This window comes from Malaclemys terrapin, chromosome 4, assembly GCF_027887155.1.
Source record: "Malaclemys terrapin pileata isolate rMalTer1 chromosome 4, rMalTer1.hap1, whole genome shotgun sequence".
Lineage (NCBI taxonomy): Eukaryota > Metazoa > Chordata > Testudines > Emydidae > Malaclemys > Malaclemys terrapin.
The window spans coordinates 128,461,835-128,479,430 of record NC_071508.1 but is presented as its reverse complement, the minus strand read 5'-3'; positions in this window follow the sequence as shown (position 1 = coordinate 128,479,430).

The window sequence follows — 17,596 nt, the reverse complement described above, 5'->3', positions numbered from 1 at the left end:
TAACAGAGCAAAAGGTAGGAGAAGGAAAGTATTGTTGTCTCCATTCTATGGGTGACAAATTGAGGCTCAGAGGGAATAAATGACTCACCCAGGGTCACACAGGGAACATAAGAACATAAGAGCTGCCATACTGTGTCAGACTGTGGTCCATCTTGCCTAGTATCCTATCTTCAACAATGGCTCATACCAGAGCTTCAGGGAAATGTGCAGAATAGGGCGATTATGGAGTGATCGACACCTGTCTTCCACTCCTAGCTTTTGGTAGTCAGAGATTTAGGGTCACTCCAAACACGGTGACCCTAAACCATCTTGGCTAATAGCCATTTGTGGACCTATCCTCTATGAATTTGTCCAGTTCTTTTTTGAACCCAGTTATAGTTTTGGCCTTCACAACATCCCCTGGCAATGAGTTCCACATGTTAGTTGTGTGTTGTATGAAAAAGTACTTCATCTTGTTTGCAGTAAACCTGCTGCCTATTAATTTCATTGGGTGACCTCTGGTTTTTGTATTGTTTGAAATGGAAAATAACACTTCTTTACTTTTACTTTTTCCCCACCATTCCCCCTTAGTCATCTCTTTTCTAATATGAACAGTCCAGATCTTTTTAATCTCTTCTTATATGGAAGCTGTTCCATACCACTAATCATCTTTGTTGCCCTTCTCTGAACCTTTTCCAATTTCACAGTATCCTTTTTGAGATGGGGAGAGCAGAAATGAACACAGTATTTAAGCTATGGGTGAACCATACATTTAAGTCGTGGCATTTTGATATTTTCTGTTTTATTTTCTATCCTTTCCCTAATGGTTCCGAGCATATTGTTAGCCTTTTTGACTGCTGCTGTGTATTGAGTGGAAGTTTTCAGAGAACGAGCCATGGTGACCCCAGGTCTCTTTTTTGGGTGGTAACAGCTAATTTAGAACTCATCATTGCATAGTGTAGTTGGGATTATATTTCCACATGTGCATTACTTTGCACTTTTCAGCATTGAATTTCATCTGCCGTTTTGTTGCCCAGTCATCCGGTTTTGTCAGCTCCCTCGAACTCCTTGCAGTCTGCCTTGGACTTAATTACCCTGAATAATTCTGTATTGTCTGCAAACTTTGCCACTTTATTGTTCACCTGCTTTTCCAGATCAATGATGAATATGTTGAACAATACTGGCTCCAGTACAAGGAACTTGTGGCAGAGCTGGGAATCCAGATCTCCAGAATACCAGTCCCAGCACCTTAGCCACAAGATCATATTTCCATTCAGTGGGCCTAATTCTGCCCACATTACATCCATTCAGCCGCCTCAAAATCAATGGGACTACATGAATGTAGAGGAGAGAATTTGATTCAGCCTTCACATCTACACATTCTTTAAAAATGCCCAGTGTAGCACTGCAGCACTGGGAGGAAGTTCGCTATCTACGGATGCCAAAAAATTTGCTGCTCCCGGAAAGAGCATTTTTACATAGCAACAGATAAAAATGAAAACAACTTTAAAAAAAATCAATTAAATTAACAGAGACAAGTGACTGCTTGCCCAGCCATTCTTGAGCAACAATTTATTCCTAGGGTGGTGCGAGGGACTCGAGCCAGCGGTCAGCGAGCTGACAAATCTGTCAGCTTTGCTGGGTGGCTGTCAGTCAAATCAGGTACCCGCTGTGTGTTGTGGCGCTCCCTGAATTAACACCCTGCTGGGATAATTCTTTTTTATCCTTTTTTTTTGCCACCAAGAGGGTCTGCCACCACACTGCTGTTTTTCATCTTGTTAATTGAGTCATTTATTTCGTTAAAAGGTGAAACTTTATCAGGGTTTCTGTGCCAAATGTAAGAAGGCATATTTAATGATACATCAAATGCTGGAAGCATGCAGGTGCCTCTGTGTATGCTCTTTAAAATACGGAGAGGCGAGGCAACTCAAATAAATTAAAGTCACCTGATTTTAACTAAAAATAGGCTTTTGGTTCCCAGGCAACAATGCAAATACACTGTACATGTTCGTATGTGTGTTTGTTAATAAATATATAAAATACATAGATATTTATATTTAATTTTCAATAAGCAGATTCAGACACTTTCAAAGCAGATAACTGGAGGGGTAAACAACATTGTAACAGAACTTAACATTATGCAAAAAGTCAATAATTTATAGTGTGACTGCAAAGAATAATGTTGGGAACTTTTTGAAGCTTCTGATAAAGAAGATGCCCTCCACTCTTTCTGTTAATTTGTTTAGTTTCATTTTTATTTATCCTTTAAGCAGCTAAAATCTTTTCATTCAAGAAGCAGCATTTGATCATTGGGGGCTGTTTTATTGGGCACTTGGGTCCTGACCCAGCTGAATGGAGTCTTTCCATTGACTCCATCGAGTGCTGGATCAAACCCTTAGGGACGGCTTCTGCTAGGTGATGAGTTCAGTATTTTCAAAGGAGCCTGAGGCTGTTGGGCACCTAAACTCAATTGAAAGTGAGTGAAGGTTGAGTTTCTAACTTGTTTAGGCTCCTTTGCAAATTCCAACCTGAGTGCCCTCTGGGAAGGCAAATGGAGTTTGGCACCTAGTAGGTAGAGTTCACCACCATGCTGGATCAGGCTGATTCTCCAACGTACATCCAAAATGGGGTGAGGTAGAACTCAGCAGGTTTGGGAGTGTGGCTTGTTGGAAGCAGCAGAGGTCAGAGCTGGGAGGTAGCTACTCTCCATGGTATGTTGGGATAGGCAGAGGGGCAAAACCAGAAAGCAGCTACTGAAAGTGAATGCTCCTTGATAAATGGTGGATTTCTGAGTAGATGTGTGCGCAGCAGTTAACGTTGGTGAAAGCTTCCTCAGCTTCTACCGCCCTTAGAGAGGTGTTAATGAGCAGCCCTGGAGGAAAGAGAGATAGTGGCAACAGGCCACGTCTCTCTCTCTCTTTAATAAGATTGCATTATTTCCACCCTACAGTAAATGTTAATATTTGATGCAATATTTGCATGTTTTGATTCCTTTTTACCAGCCAAAATTGTTAAATTGCACCAACAACACAAAGTTGCAAGGATACCACCATTTGGGACAGTAACACAGGAGATAATTGATCAAAGGGCGACACTGGAATCTAATATTGAATATGGGAATCTCATTCCATTTTAGGTTCCCACCTGGTGTTTGATTGCCAGAATCCCATGAGTTTAGGATGACTACCACCATGAGTGTCTGAAAGATGTACTCCTACCTTTTCTCAAAAAAAGCTATTTTATATATATAAAAAGTATATTGTTATTTATTGTATAAGTATTGGACTATACTAGAAATACTATGCTTTTGTATTATATTATTTTATTCTACTCTATTTTATTGTACTATGTGTGGGATTTTCAAATGTGTTCAGTGGACCTTACTCTGTTCCTATTGAAGTCAATAAGAGCCAAATTAGCTCGACACTGAAGGCTTTTGAAAATCACACCTTATCAGTATAAGTCCTATATATTAGTATTTATTTACATGTATGTTAAACCATATTATATATAAAGCACATGTGTATAATTATATAACATTGCATATATTTGATTGCATTCTTCTTCTCCATCTTTTGTATCTTCTTAGATTGCAAGATATATAGAGCAGGGACTGTGTCCAGCTCTGAGCACACAACAGAGCCTGGTGTGATAGGGTCTGGATTCTGATCAGGGTCTCTGGACCTTATATTATAATTAGGGTTAAATAATTATTATTAATTTGTTATTATTATTAATAAATAATAACTCATTCCAACCTAAAATACCCCAGCCCCTTTCAAATAGATCTCTTTTACTCCCATTACTTTTAATGCAATTTCTTCTTCTATTATGTTTATTAACCCTCATTCAACCCTTAGAATATTCTCACATTCTCTCACTTTCCCATTTTACACATTCCAGTATGTCCTGTGTTCTTAACTTTGATCATAGCACAGCTTTGCTGTTCTCCAGTTTAATTTTTCAAGCAGTCTCATTCATTTCAATGGGTAATTAAAGTTATGAGAATCAGACAAATGCTGTACTTTTTAGGACTGAACCAAATGTCACCCAACTGGCAACTTTTTAAAGCAAAACTGAGATTTTGCTTGTGGTATGTGAAAATGATAGATGAGAACAAAATTAGACCTTTGTTTTTAGTCCGAATGGGCCCAGTCCAATTCCAATTTAAGTTGATGGAAAGATTTCAGTGAGGTTTGGATCCAGTCCTGACAAAGGGGACAACTGGAAAAAAAAGTGCCTTATTGTTATAGGTTACATAAACAGAATTAGTTAAGTTTCTCTCTTTTCATTATAAAGTTCCTCTATGCACCTTACTTGTTAATGATTTTAACCTTTTGTATATTCATTGCAGCTGAGGCAGTTTCATTATTATTTCATTTTTCCAGTTTACTTAATTTTCCTTTACATTTCTGTCCATTGGGTTTATAAACAGTAGAACCTTAAAGGTACAAACACGAGTTAAAAATTGACCGGTTAACCACACACCTCATTTGGAACCAGAAGTACGCAAGCAGAGACAAAAAAAAAAAAAAAAAGGCACAATAGAGCACAGTATTGTGTTAAACGTAAACTACAAAAATAAAAAGGAAAAGTTTAAAAAAAAGATTTGATAAGGTAAGGAAACTGCAGCATTTTTCTTCTGCATAGTAAAGTTTCAAAGCTGTGGTAAGTCAATTTTCAGTGGTAAACTTTTGAAAGAACAACTCTTTGTTCAGAGTTACGAACATTTCAGATGTGCAAACAACTTCCATTCCTAAGATGTTCGTAACATTGAGGTTCTATTGTACACATAAAAGTGGGTGTACATATACACATGGACGAACACAGACACACACTGTTAACCTATATTTTATACATATACATATAATCACACTATGCGTATACTCACATGCTTCCCTGTTGTGGAGTTTGTTTACTGGGCCAGATTTTTATAGAATTTCTCCTGATGAGCAGTACCTTATTCTGCTATTATCCCCATTTATTTCAACATGAGTGTGGGTATCGCAATCTGGTTCCTATAACACACTACTTTTTCCCAGGCCTACTAAAATCAAACCCTTTAATATCCTGGCATTTTGCTGACTACCAGCCAAATGAATGCAAATATATCTGCTGTTCCAGATCGTTCAGATGCTAGGATCTGAATGTCATAGAAGTTGCCAGCTAAATATGGCACTCCATTTACTGATGGCCAATCCGTGTTTGAAGAAGTTTGTTCAAAGTATTCTTAAAATATAAGGCAAAGGAAATTTCCATTTGATGTTTATTTCTGCAGCACAATATTCATCAAATTTTCCCCAAAGCAAATCTGTCTGCTAAAATCTTTCTACACATGTTGAAACTTTCAGTTCAAGATGTGAAATTATTCCTGCAGTATACAAGGCCAGCTCTTTGGAGGTTTTTTTTTTTTTTTTTTTTTAACTTTTATCTTGTAGCTGAACATTTTAACACATCTTTGTAGGAAAATACATAACCTGGCAGGTATTTAACTGAGCAATTTGGCCTCAGAAGAGAAAGCTAGTGTCATACTTGTACTGTATTTCAGTTTCCAAACTGGTGCTGCAGGTCAAAATTGGACCAAAGCCTTTGGACTATAGAGCACTGACCAGAGTGAGCCTGGGTGGCTTGCCCTTATCATATGATTTATAATTCAAGTCCTTCCAGGCAACCTTTATGATTGATGCCACACTAAGCTTAGGTCAATCTTTTGCTACTATCCTAGCTGTATCAAGCTTACCTCAGCTTAGAAATTGTAATAACATAACACTGGCTTAGGTAAGTAAAACTGTAATCCTAACAAAAAAGCTGGGCCTGGAGGCCTTTCTCTTAGATTTTGGGCCATGATCATGGTTGCACTTACTACTGGCCCGACAGGCAAAAACTAATGATTTTAAAATTGCTATTAGTTACCAGCGTGGCCTCAGGCCACAAGACCACAACCAATTTTGAACTCTGCTGATAGCTACCTGGGCTCTGGCTCTGAATATCAGCAGTTAGCCTTTTCTCAAAAGCAAACTTTACACTGAGTCCCTGACAGCGTAATATTAAATTATCCATGTCATTCAATATGTAAAATTGGGGAGATAATGAAGCTTAGAATTCAAAGGGAAAGGCTGCGCTAAGGAAGTGAGAAAGGGCTGATACATAACTACACCAATTATAATGTTGACTAGCTAAGAAGAAATGAACTTCATTTCCTTTTAAATGTAGTCTGTATGTTTGCCTGTAGATATGGAAGAAGGTACTGTAAAGCTAAATGTTGCCAAGGAACTAGTGGCTGATGCTTACTCTGTGAACAGAAAAGTGAAATCAAGTCTAGACAGGTACTTTCATGCAAAAGTAAAATGAGTCCTGCTGGCTGCAGAAAATGCTGTTAGGAAAGGAACATTTAGAGCCTGATCCAAAGCCCATTGAACTCAATGGAAAAGTTCCCATTAATTTCAGTGGACTGTAAATCATGCCCTCATTCAACAGGATATCTACTTGCTCTTCCTACAGGCAAGAGAATTAGAAAAACTATCATGCTGTTTTGCTTATGAATATTGCTTTTATCCCACCCTCAGCTTGTGCCTAAAATCGTCTCTCTATTCCCAATTTTACAGTGCTAATCAAATTCAGTGGTCACTATTAAAAAATCATCATTTGCACGTATTTTAAAATGCAGTGTGTGGTACCTGCGATACTACAGAATCCAGTCACACCTGCAACAGCCATCCGCTTTTGGAGGTGTAGGTGCGTACCATGGTATCTCATGTATCACCGTGGGTTAATATGTGAAGAACAATGCTGGCTAACATGTTTTTGCTTTATTTTCCACTAGTTGACTATTCTTCTTCCCCCAATCGGGGATCAGGGTCCCATTGTGCAAGAAGCTGTACAAACATATGATAACCAGTCTTTTCCCCAAAGACTTCGAACAGATGAAAGGTATCCTCAGAAAGGACTGTACCTTTCTTTAAATGTCAGGTATCTCATGTATCACTGTGGGTTAATATGTGAAGAACAATGCTGGCTAACATGTTTTTGCTTTATTTTCCACTAGTTGACTATTCTTCTTCCCCCAATCGGGGATCAGGGTCCCATTGTGCAAGAAGCTGTACAAACATATGATAACCAGTCTTTTCCCCAAAGACTTCGAACAGATGAAAGGTATCCTCAGAAAGGACTGTACCTTTCTTTAAATGTCAGGTATCATACAGTATTTGTATTTCATTGTGCCTTGGTGCGACAGATAGTAATGTATTCTGGATCAGGACTTAGATGTATACAGTCATTTATAGGAAAAAATTGTTGATTAGATTAGATATCAACTCAAAAGTCCTTTAGCTTAATTTAGGCATTGGACATGGTATGACTGAAAGATCTCATTTTGACCAGAATCCTCCTTCTCCATAAAACAAGTGTATTTTAGAGCAAAAATTTCAACAAGGGTGAATGTGGTCTTTGTCAGAGCTTTTTGAAAAATGGTAAGAATCTTTCATGAAAAATTCTGATTTGTATTTTTGATGAAATAATTTTTAAATAATTGTTTCTCACTTCTTTCCCTTTTTTGCTTTTTTCCTCATTTTCTCCCTCCCACTCTATCCCCCCCCCCTTTTTTTTTCATTTTCTGGCTGGAAAAGAGGGTAGAGAAAAGAAAAGAAAACCCCTCCTGAAAACTGAAAGCAAAACAAAAACAAAATATCATTTATTCAATTTAGTTTTTGTTGTGGTGGAGAATTAAGAACATTTTGAAATAAAGGAAAATTATCTACCCAATATATATATATATATATATTTTTAAAAGGCAATTTTTAAATTAAAAATGTTTTAAACAATACATTTCTATCGGCTTCCATTTCTTTGTTTGGACCCACAATTATGAGCCACCCTTTTTTTAATCATGTGACAATCACCCTTATTTGCATGTAAAAAAGACATTTGTGCATGAAAACCAAGTAGTGTCCAGATCCCAGAAGGCTGCTTTTTGAAAAACTGGGACATAATCCTGCTATCATTATAGTCAAAGGTATGGGTGCCAGTGACCTGAATGGCTGCAGGATTGGGTCCTTAGTATCTAAGGCTGTATTGGAACAGTTGTTAATGGCTATTCCATTTGCCGATTCTGTACCAGAATTTCCAGTGTTTATTATTTAGTGCTACTTAGTAAAGGACTTTAAATTACCTTTATTATGAAAGATGCTACACAAAACCCACCACTAATCTATTTTGTTACTTATGTGGACATATGCTGCATCACAAAGAGTCATAAATGGTAAGTGACCTATTGGGATAGGACTGAATTGACAGCATCTTGAGGCTGCTTAACATTCTGTGGTGTTTATCTAAAATGGAACCCTCACTAGAGGATGAAAAATCTAACTGTTTCATAAATGCCCACGTTTTCTTCTGCCTACAGCTGTAACATTCCTTGTGTTGTCCTCATTGCACTGATGAGCATAGATAAACAAAACATTTCAGATCCCAAAGCAAGCACACATTTAGCAATAGTTTACATTTCAATGTTTAACTGTTCAGATGTAAGAATGACATTATTTAATTGGACATATTTTCTCCTTTTAAAGAGAATTTAAACTGTTTCCTAAAATTCCACAGGGATCCCATAAACAGTACATCAGACATTGTCTTTTATGCATTTTTACCTTAGTCACATGTGAAAACCAGCGTTTAGTTCAATGTGCCTTCAGTTAACAAATAACTGATTAGCTAACACACCGCAATATTAATTCTTTGGGTATAGCAAGGGTGTTAGTTTCCACTTATTTGTGGGGTTGCAGTTACCTGTGATTACAGTCTATGTATTTTCCAAAGATGCATTTTCCAAAGTACTTTTAAAATTTCTTTAAGATTTTAATGAATTTTATAATCTAAAAGATTAGCCCTTTCAAGAATGATACTATGATTTCTGAACAATCTGTGCATTATGACACAAAATCTTTAGGTGTTAAAATCTTTAGGGTTATCTATAGAGGTAGAAATAGATTGCTAGATATATACAGTTTAAATATAGTATATCTTTGATGAGAAGCTCACTTCATTTAGCATTTAATTTAACTATGCACCTGTACTGAAAATTACACATACACATACACACACTACACATATATTAAATAGAGAGAGAGGAGAAATATATACAGTATAAATATTGTATATCTTTATTTAGAAGCTACCTTCATTTAGTAGCTGCACCTTAACCATGCACCTTTACTATGCTAGCCGCAGGGGAATGTAATTAAATTTAATAGCTGCTGCCCTCGTTTTGAAGTCACCCTCTATATAAAGCTGCACAGGGAAGTAATTACATTTAATAGAAGCTGAGGCTTCTAAACAAAGATATACTGTATACAGTCCATATAGTTCTTGGAAAAAGTTAATTTCCAGCAGTAGCAGGCCTGTCACTTGAAATATTCATGGTTTTGTAATTGTTTAAATCAAATCTCCATCTACAAAAGAACTTTCTCTGTATCAGAAATGATGGAATGCTGAGGAATCTGCGCATGTTCTTGTATACAACAATAATAATAATAAAAGAAAAGACTGAAGAAGAAAATAAAATTATAAAAGAAGCCCCCAAAAGTCACACTTTAATATTCCACTCTCATTTTCATCAATCACTGAAGCAATACCCCCTAGATCAGTGCATTAACTTGTTTATCTTTTACAACGAGGAAAAACTTCATAGCTTCATCATTCATTCCAGAGTGAGGGGGGAAAAAACAAAAGGCAGCCACCGAAATTTGCATGGTGCTCAATTATACATTAGTGAACATCACTTGGCAATCTGTTCATATCAATTTAATTGGATTTTAATACTGCCTCTGATCTTGTTTTCTAATTAACAGCAGTGCCTGGCAATAAAGCAGAACCATGCACCCAGCAACACCTTTGATCTCAACCATATGGAGCTCCTCCGTGCTCTTGAAAAAAAAATTTCCCTTGCCTCCGATGCAGGCCGAGAGATACTGGGGCCCCCAGATGGCTGAATACCACTCATGACTGCGACTTCATTGATTATTTTCTTTCCTGATTGGTCCTGATTGAAAATAAATAAAACATGCACTGGGAACTGGATGCAAATTGGTGTCACAAGCTTTTGGTTATGTTGATCGTTTTCTCAGCTCCTTCTTCAATTGACAAGTATTTAAGTAAACATTAATTGACTCAATGGTCTTTATTAAAGAGCACAACTTTATTACCAGGACCTTTTGTTTTATGTATAGTTACTGTCCTACACAACATTTTTAATTGGATTGAATGAAGCTAACTGTTCATTCTTTATCTTTCTGGTGTTACCCTCATAGGCAAACTATTTAGGCATGATTTGAGTACAGCAGTTTGAGTAATATCTGCTCTTTGATTCAGTCTTGACAGTTGGTTCTTATTTTTTGCAAGACCCATAGGTAACAAGCATGCAGAATGGTGCTCTGATCTTTGTTTCCTGCACAGGTCTGACTTGAAGTACAGAATGCTCAAGCAGAGCAAATGTTTGCATGTCATATTTCACATGTTCTCCAGACAGAGTTTGCATTAGATTTCTAGGATGCAGTGAATTGTCTTGGTGATTTTCTTCTGGGTGCTGAAAAACAGTCATGCTATTTAAATAATCAGCGATGGTGTCCTGAATTAGTTATGCACTTTAATGTAAATATTTTTGATTTTTTAAAATTATTATAAAGTAAAACACCAAAAAAGACCACTGCCCTCTTTTAGAACACTTAAAACACACAAGAATAACATAAATGTATCTCCATTTCTCATAACATAAAAGTATTCCATTAATAACCAGCATCAAGAACAATTTTGACTTCTGGCTCATGAAGAATATTTAGCCATGAAGTTGTGCTTCACTTTTTCCTTTCACTTTTTGTTCTGAATCTCTCATAACATCTTATGCATATCAATGATTCCAGCATGTCTCACACGCAGGATCATATCAATCTTGAAGAAGAGACTTCTACTGAATGTCTAGATGTGCTACAGCAAGATTGGTGTTGGTGACTTTGCAGGGACACCTTTTCCTTTGTATTAACACTAAACCAGTCTAATGTTAAGGACATTGGCTCCAGGGCAGATGCTTTTCAGATGAGATGCAAAGCCAACATTCTGACCGCTTGTGTTTATTAAAGACCTAATTACACTACTTGATTACCATGTAGTACTTACACTGCATGCCACCTCCTGTAGATTCATTTAGATATGTGTTCTTCACTCTGCTCTAAACTCTTTTGCAGTATTTTAATGCACTTATTAATCACCTTCTGCATACCAATCCATATGGGCTGAATTTCAATGGTGGATTAAGTGTTGCCTATATATTATCCACTTCATAAGGATGTTGAGAGGAGTAATTAATTAATATTTAATTAACCTGCTTTGAGATCCTCTGATGAAAATCACTATAGAAATACAAGGCATTATTAATTTTCTTTATTTTATTAAACTTAGTTAATCTCTTTTGTTTTGAGTGCAAAACCAAATCAATTTATAATTATATTTACTTTTAAAATATGAACATATTTAACAGATAGGGTGAGATCCTGAATGATCTGACTTCCATGGAACTACACTGTTTTATTTGTATCAGCACACATTTAAGGAAATACAATTTAAGAAACTGATCAATGAAAACTAGATAGTGGAAACATAAAGGCTGGGGGCGAGGTCAATCCTCACAAATCTAGGGCCTGATTCTGAGATGAATATTCATGTTGAGTAGGGTTACCATACGTCCGGCTTTTCCCGGACATGTCCGGCTTTTGGGGGCTCAAATCCCCGTCCGGGGGGAAATCCCCAAAAGCCGGGCATGTCCGGGAAAATCGGGAGGGAGGGAGGGCTCAGCCGGGGCCTCTTTGTCTGGGGTCGGCGGTGCGGGGCTGGGGTCGCGGGGCCAGGGGCATGGTGCTGGGCCGGGAGCCGGGCCGGACGCGCGGTGCCGGGCCGAGGTCCAGGGGCACAGTGCCGGGCCGGGGGCCAGGCCGGGCCAGGGTTGCAGTGCCGGGCCGGGCTGGGCGCGGGGCCGGGCGGGGAGCCAGGGGCGCGGTGCTGGGCCGGGGTCCAGGCCGGGAGCCGGGGGGCCAGGCCCGCGGGGCCGGGAGCCAGTCTGGGGTCGCGGGGCCGGGAGCCGGTCCGGGGTCCGGGCCGGGAGCCGGGGGCATGGTGCCGGGCCGGGAGCCGGGCCGGGCGCGCGGGGCCGGGAGCTGGTCCGGGGTCGCAGGGTCGCCGGGCCGGGCCGGGGGCCGGGAGCCGGGGGGTGCGCCGGGCCCCCAGGGGCCGGCAGTGCTGGGCGGGCCGGGGGTGGTCGGCCGGGGGCCGGGGCCGGCACCCCAGGGCCCGAGCCGACCCAGGCTGGAGCCGCCGGGGGGCCAGCCTGGGCCGCGCCTCCTCCCCCCACACCCCACTTACCTGCTTCAGGCTTCCCGTGAATCAAATGTTCGCGGGAAGCAGGGGAGGGGGCGGAGACTTTGGGGAGGGGGCGGAGTTGGGCGTGGGCGTGGGCGGGCTGGGGGCGGGGCCCCGTGGAGTGTCCTCCATTTGGAGGCACAAAATATGGTAACCCTAATGTTGAGTAGCACTTAAATCCTGTTGAGTTTCGATCTACTCATGAAAGTGCTTCTCAGTGTAAACAAGGGAGGTAGAATCAGGCCCAAATGCTTTGGAGACAGCCCTCTTAGCCCAGGATAAGAAGTATTACATTGTCTGTGTTCAGATAAGAATACCAAGGCCCCAATCCTGCAATCAGATCTTCATGGGCAGATACCTGTGCCCATATAGAGCACCACTGAAGTTAATACGGCGCTGTGTAGGTGCAAAAGTCTGCCTGACAGGATAGATTGCAAGATCAGGGCCTAAATGCTCTTTCCAAATATGAATTTAGTTGGAGTTTACCCAGTGAATATCTCTTTTTTTCTTCCTTATAGTATTTCAAGCTATAAACTTTTGCATTTTATCACTGAGCGTAAAAAAAAATAAAAAAAAAGATGAAGGAAACAAATGACTCAAAAAGAGATAGAAGTTGTATTTTTATTCTGCTTTCGATTTGCTGATAAATTAACACTGTGCTAACTTCTATGGGTGCACTGACATTTACTGATGAGGGAGGTGAGTTGATAAATGTAAGGGTTTCCTGTTGAATTCTGCAAGTAAGCTGCTGCTGATTGGTCGTGTTGCGCCAAGATTACTGTTGTGGTCTTTGTAAGCACTGGGACTTGCAGACCTTGTTGTCGTTACTATGCTGGGACACCATTTTGTTCTTTGTTGCAGATTTCTTTGCTCTGATAACATGCTAGATGCTGCCTTGTGTGCTTACTGAACTGCTGCTCCCAATTTTGGTGTCAGTGCTTTTTTTTAAATCACGATGTTATGCTTAATCCTGACTCTGTGGCTACCCCATTGCATATTTTCTTACATCACTGGATATTAGAAATGTTTGCTGATATGCTAGACCACATTCCAGATTTTAAAATAGGCTAGGAAAGATTGCCCAGTACATAGAACATTAACCTAAGACTTGGGATACCTGGGTTGAATTCCCCACTCTGACACAAGATGACTGTGGACAAGTCACTTAGTCTCTGCTTCAGTTCCCATCTGTGAAATGGGGATAATAACATTTCCCTACCTCACAAGGGTATTGTGAGGATAAATACAGTAAAGATTGTGAAATGCTTAGAGATCTGCTGATGAATCCATACATATTATTAACTATCACATATGATCAGAATATGGGGGGAGGGATAGCTCAGTGGTTTGAGCATTGGCCTGCTATACCCAGGATTGTGAATTCAATCCTTGAGGGGGGCACTTAGGGATCTGGGGCAAAATCACTACTTGGTCCTGCTAGTGAAGGCAGGGGGCTGGACTTGATGACCTTTCAAGGTCCCTTCCAGTTCTAGGAGATAGGATATCTCCATTAATATTTTTTTTTAATAAATGAAAAAGGAATCTTGGTATTCTTTTCTGACTCTGCCCTTTCCATGGAAAATTATATACTGGACACAGTACCCAGGATTTTTTGAGTTGTGCAGTTTGTGTCACCTGCACCTTTAATTATCCCATAATGACCTGCATAGCAACACACCCTTAGGGACAAAAAAGCTTGCTACTTGCTGTGGTTGTAGTGGAATGATTCCTCCCTGGTCTGAGCTATGATGGTCATTTTACACCCATCCTGTGTTCTTGTTGGTGTCTTACAAAGTGATCGATCAACTTCGCTATTAGCTGTTAAAGTCCTTAATGGTGCTTGTCTTGGCAACATTTGAGATTTAAGCCTTGTACTGATGAATATCTATGCTCAGACACCACTCATAGTTTAGGGGTTGACGGATTGAGCAGTCCGGTATGAGACTCTCTCTACTCTAATTGCACCCTTCCCTTCCCACTTTAAACACATACACACACAAATTTTCTATTCAAGTATGTTTGCAGAATGACCACAGTTGATGACCTATATTTATTATCTTCCTTTCCAATCCATTAATTTCTAAGTGTTTGTATTTAAAGCAGGTGGTATTTCATTATGTTTTTCTTATAGTATATTACTTTTTATACTGTTGTAGTGCACCCCTAGCATTTTGGCAGGAACATATTAAATTAACATAAATTATTAACTACTGTTGTTATTATTATTTTACACATTAACTTAATTTACTCAATCATTTGGGGAAAAACATACAGAGTGATGGGTGGCTTCCTCCCTGAAGTGTTTTTTTTCCTCTTGGATTTAAGTATTTCCCAGTAGTAAAGCTCAAGGAGTGTGCTCAGATGATGGTGATATCAGTCGTATCTTGGCAAGTGAGCTACTCTCCACCCCAAGGAGCTATGTCATCAGAGCTAGGATGCTATCACAAATTAAGCAACCTTGGCAGTGGACAGTACACACATAAGTTAACCTTTCTGTTTAGTTCTGAATTTGGTGGTCCAAGTTATGATATAAACATGACTAAATATGAACATCGTTGTCATTCAAGTTCCATCTTACCCCACTGATAAGCCCCAAAATTATGCAAGACTCTTCCCCTGATTTTTTCTCTTCAAAGTTATCTCATAAGCTAGCTTTGCAGGCACAATAAGAGAGTTAAAATTGCTTTATCAGGGTTATGTCTCTGTTACCTCATGTTGTTCTTTGTCCTGCAGAACCTGGGCTGGTAATCTGATGTATAGGAAAAGGACTTGAACTTGTGTCTTCTACATCCCAAGTGAATGCCCTAACCCCTGAGCTGCAAAGACATTCTCACACTTCAGCTGACCCAGTAACTAAAGAGGAGCAGCTTCAACAGGAGAGATTGTGTCCCACTGGCATACCCCACAGCCCAACAACTAGTGCACACTCCAGAGAGGTAAGAAATGTATATTCCAATCACTGCCCTACATCAGCTACAGGGAATTGAATCTCATTCTCCTGCAGTCTAGGAGAGGGCACCAACCACTGGGCTAAAGGGGAGCCAACAGCACCAGCCACAGCAAGGATGGGCTTAAGAGAGGGTTTACAAGGTTGACTCCCAAACCAAATAGGTGCCTCGCTCCAACCTAGATTTAGTTGCCTAAGTCTTTTTGAAGGCTGTGACTTAGGCCACACCCCTCTTCTCAGCATTTCCTATTGCTCCCTGATCAGCTTGCTGGTATCTGTGAATCCTTTTCTGAGGCCCCCTAGGTCTCCCCCATGCCTTATACAGGGCACCTAACTTTGGGCTGTGGAGTCTACAAGGTAGTAGGGCAGCCAAATGTTGGATGTTGCAATGCTGAGCCTAAGTCCCCTTTGTAGAACTATCCTTTAGCATGAGACTCTATCCTGAGCTCCCTTCAGCTTTTTCCTCTGCTCTGGTTGCACTATTGCAGACTTTAGCAGTACAACTTCTACAGCCCATATTAGAAAGCTCCTCTACAACCTTTCTTCAGTTGCCCTCAGTTTGAGATCACCAGGTTTTTATAGCCTGGCAAGCTCCCAGAAGCCTTTGCAATTGTCCTTTAAAAAAACCCAAAAAACCAACAACAACAACAAACCACAGTGTCTGGCTCAGTGTTTTATTTCCACTAGTCAGGAGATAGCTTCTTTGGTGAAGCTGCTACAGGTCTAGCTTTTCTTTGCTAATTCTTTTTTTTCCTCTTCCAGTTGCTCTATTATAGCTGTAGTGTTTTAAACATCAGCTAATGGCTTTTGCCTCTCATTGAAAGGAGCATTTCTTTATGTAGATCCTGCTTCTATAGGAGTATTGCAGCAGTCGATGAGTGACCAAATGGCATTGACAACTTCAGAGAAGGGAGTTCTCTACTCTGAAATGAGGAAGGGCATAGGAAAAAGAAATGTGTATGCCAAGGCTCAAAGTAGATTGAGCTGCCCAGACTCTTAAGCCCAGACAAAAACAGAATGGGTCTCAGCTGCAAGGGGCAATGCTGGAAAGGTGGCTGAGTCTGATTCCTGAATGGCAAACAGAGAATGCCCCATGTCCACTTTGAGGTACGTCTCTTATTCTCTTTAGGACATGAAATGTTGCATTTGTATGCATGTAGGATGAGATGCATACCCTGTGGATGGGCTCCATGTGCATTTCAGGCTGGAAGTAAATCTTTTGGGTTTATTTTGGTTTGTTTGTTTTTTAACTCTTGAGTTTGGCAATGCTGCCAAGAGAGTTCCCCCTGACTCTATTACAACAGCACCCTGCCTCCGCTATGAAGCAGGCTGCTACACTTGCCTGGCACTCCCTGATTAGCATAGTTTGCTTTCATCAGTCTCCTGTCTCCCTCATGGGAAGCAGAGGGCTCAAAATGTACTGAAATAAGCTGTCTTGCCCCTAAAAGTTTGTTATGAAGTAATGAAATTCCATTTTGGTGCCAAGACAGCCTCGGCTCTCCTTTCCCTTTAATTCTTGTTTCACATACCCAGACATGCATTTCTGCAGGGGAAGAGGATAGCCTCATTGATCCAGGGCTGCTCCTCCTTCCACCCTCAAGGCCTTTTTCTAAAAATGCCTATTAATCACCAGTATTATCAGGTTAATATTCTTTATTTTAACTGACAGGTATTGGAAAGAGTTGGGATAGAATGTCACCGATCGTATCAGCATTGTCTCCTTCCCCATTCAATGACCGGGTATGTACCTTGTAAAATACTTCCGTCACACTGCTACATTGCCCGCATACATGTAGAGAATATGGCCATCCTTCTAGCTGTCTGGAAGGGAGTCAGCTAGTATGACTACAAAACATCTGAACCTGTAGTCTAGATGAATTGGTTAGTGCGTCTTTAAATAGTTTGTGAATCCTCTTGTAGTGCTCACTGTGTTCTATGTTTAGATGTAGAGCAGTGGGGTATGTGTGTATATATTACTAGGTCTTATATATTGTGTATTATAGTAAACATGGTTATTTTGACCCCACTAATCCTGTGTGGTCCTTACTATTACATTTGTTGTGTAAAGAGCAAAAGACACAACAGACACACTTCATTTAAATTAGTTAAATAACATTGTTTGAAGACTGTTCTGATGTCTGCTGGGAGTTGAGTCAGCAACTTGTTTGGCTGTCCAGATGTGAGGTACTGCAGGATGGGATGCAAGAAGAATAGGAAGAGAAGGTGTGTGGCAAAATGAACATATCCTGAGGATGCCAAGGGTTTTGT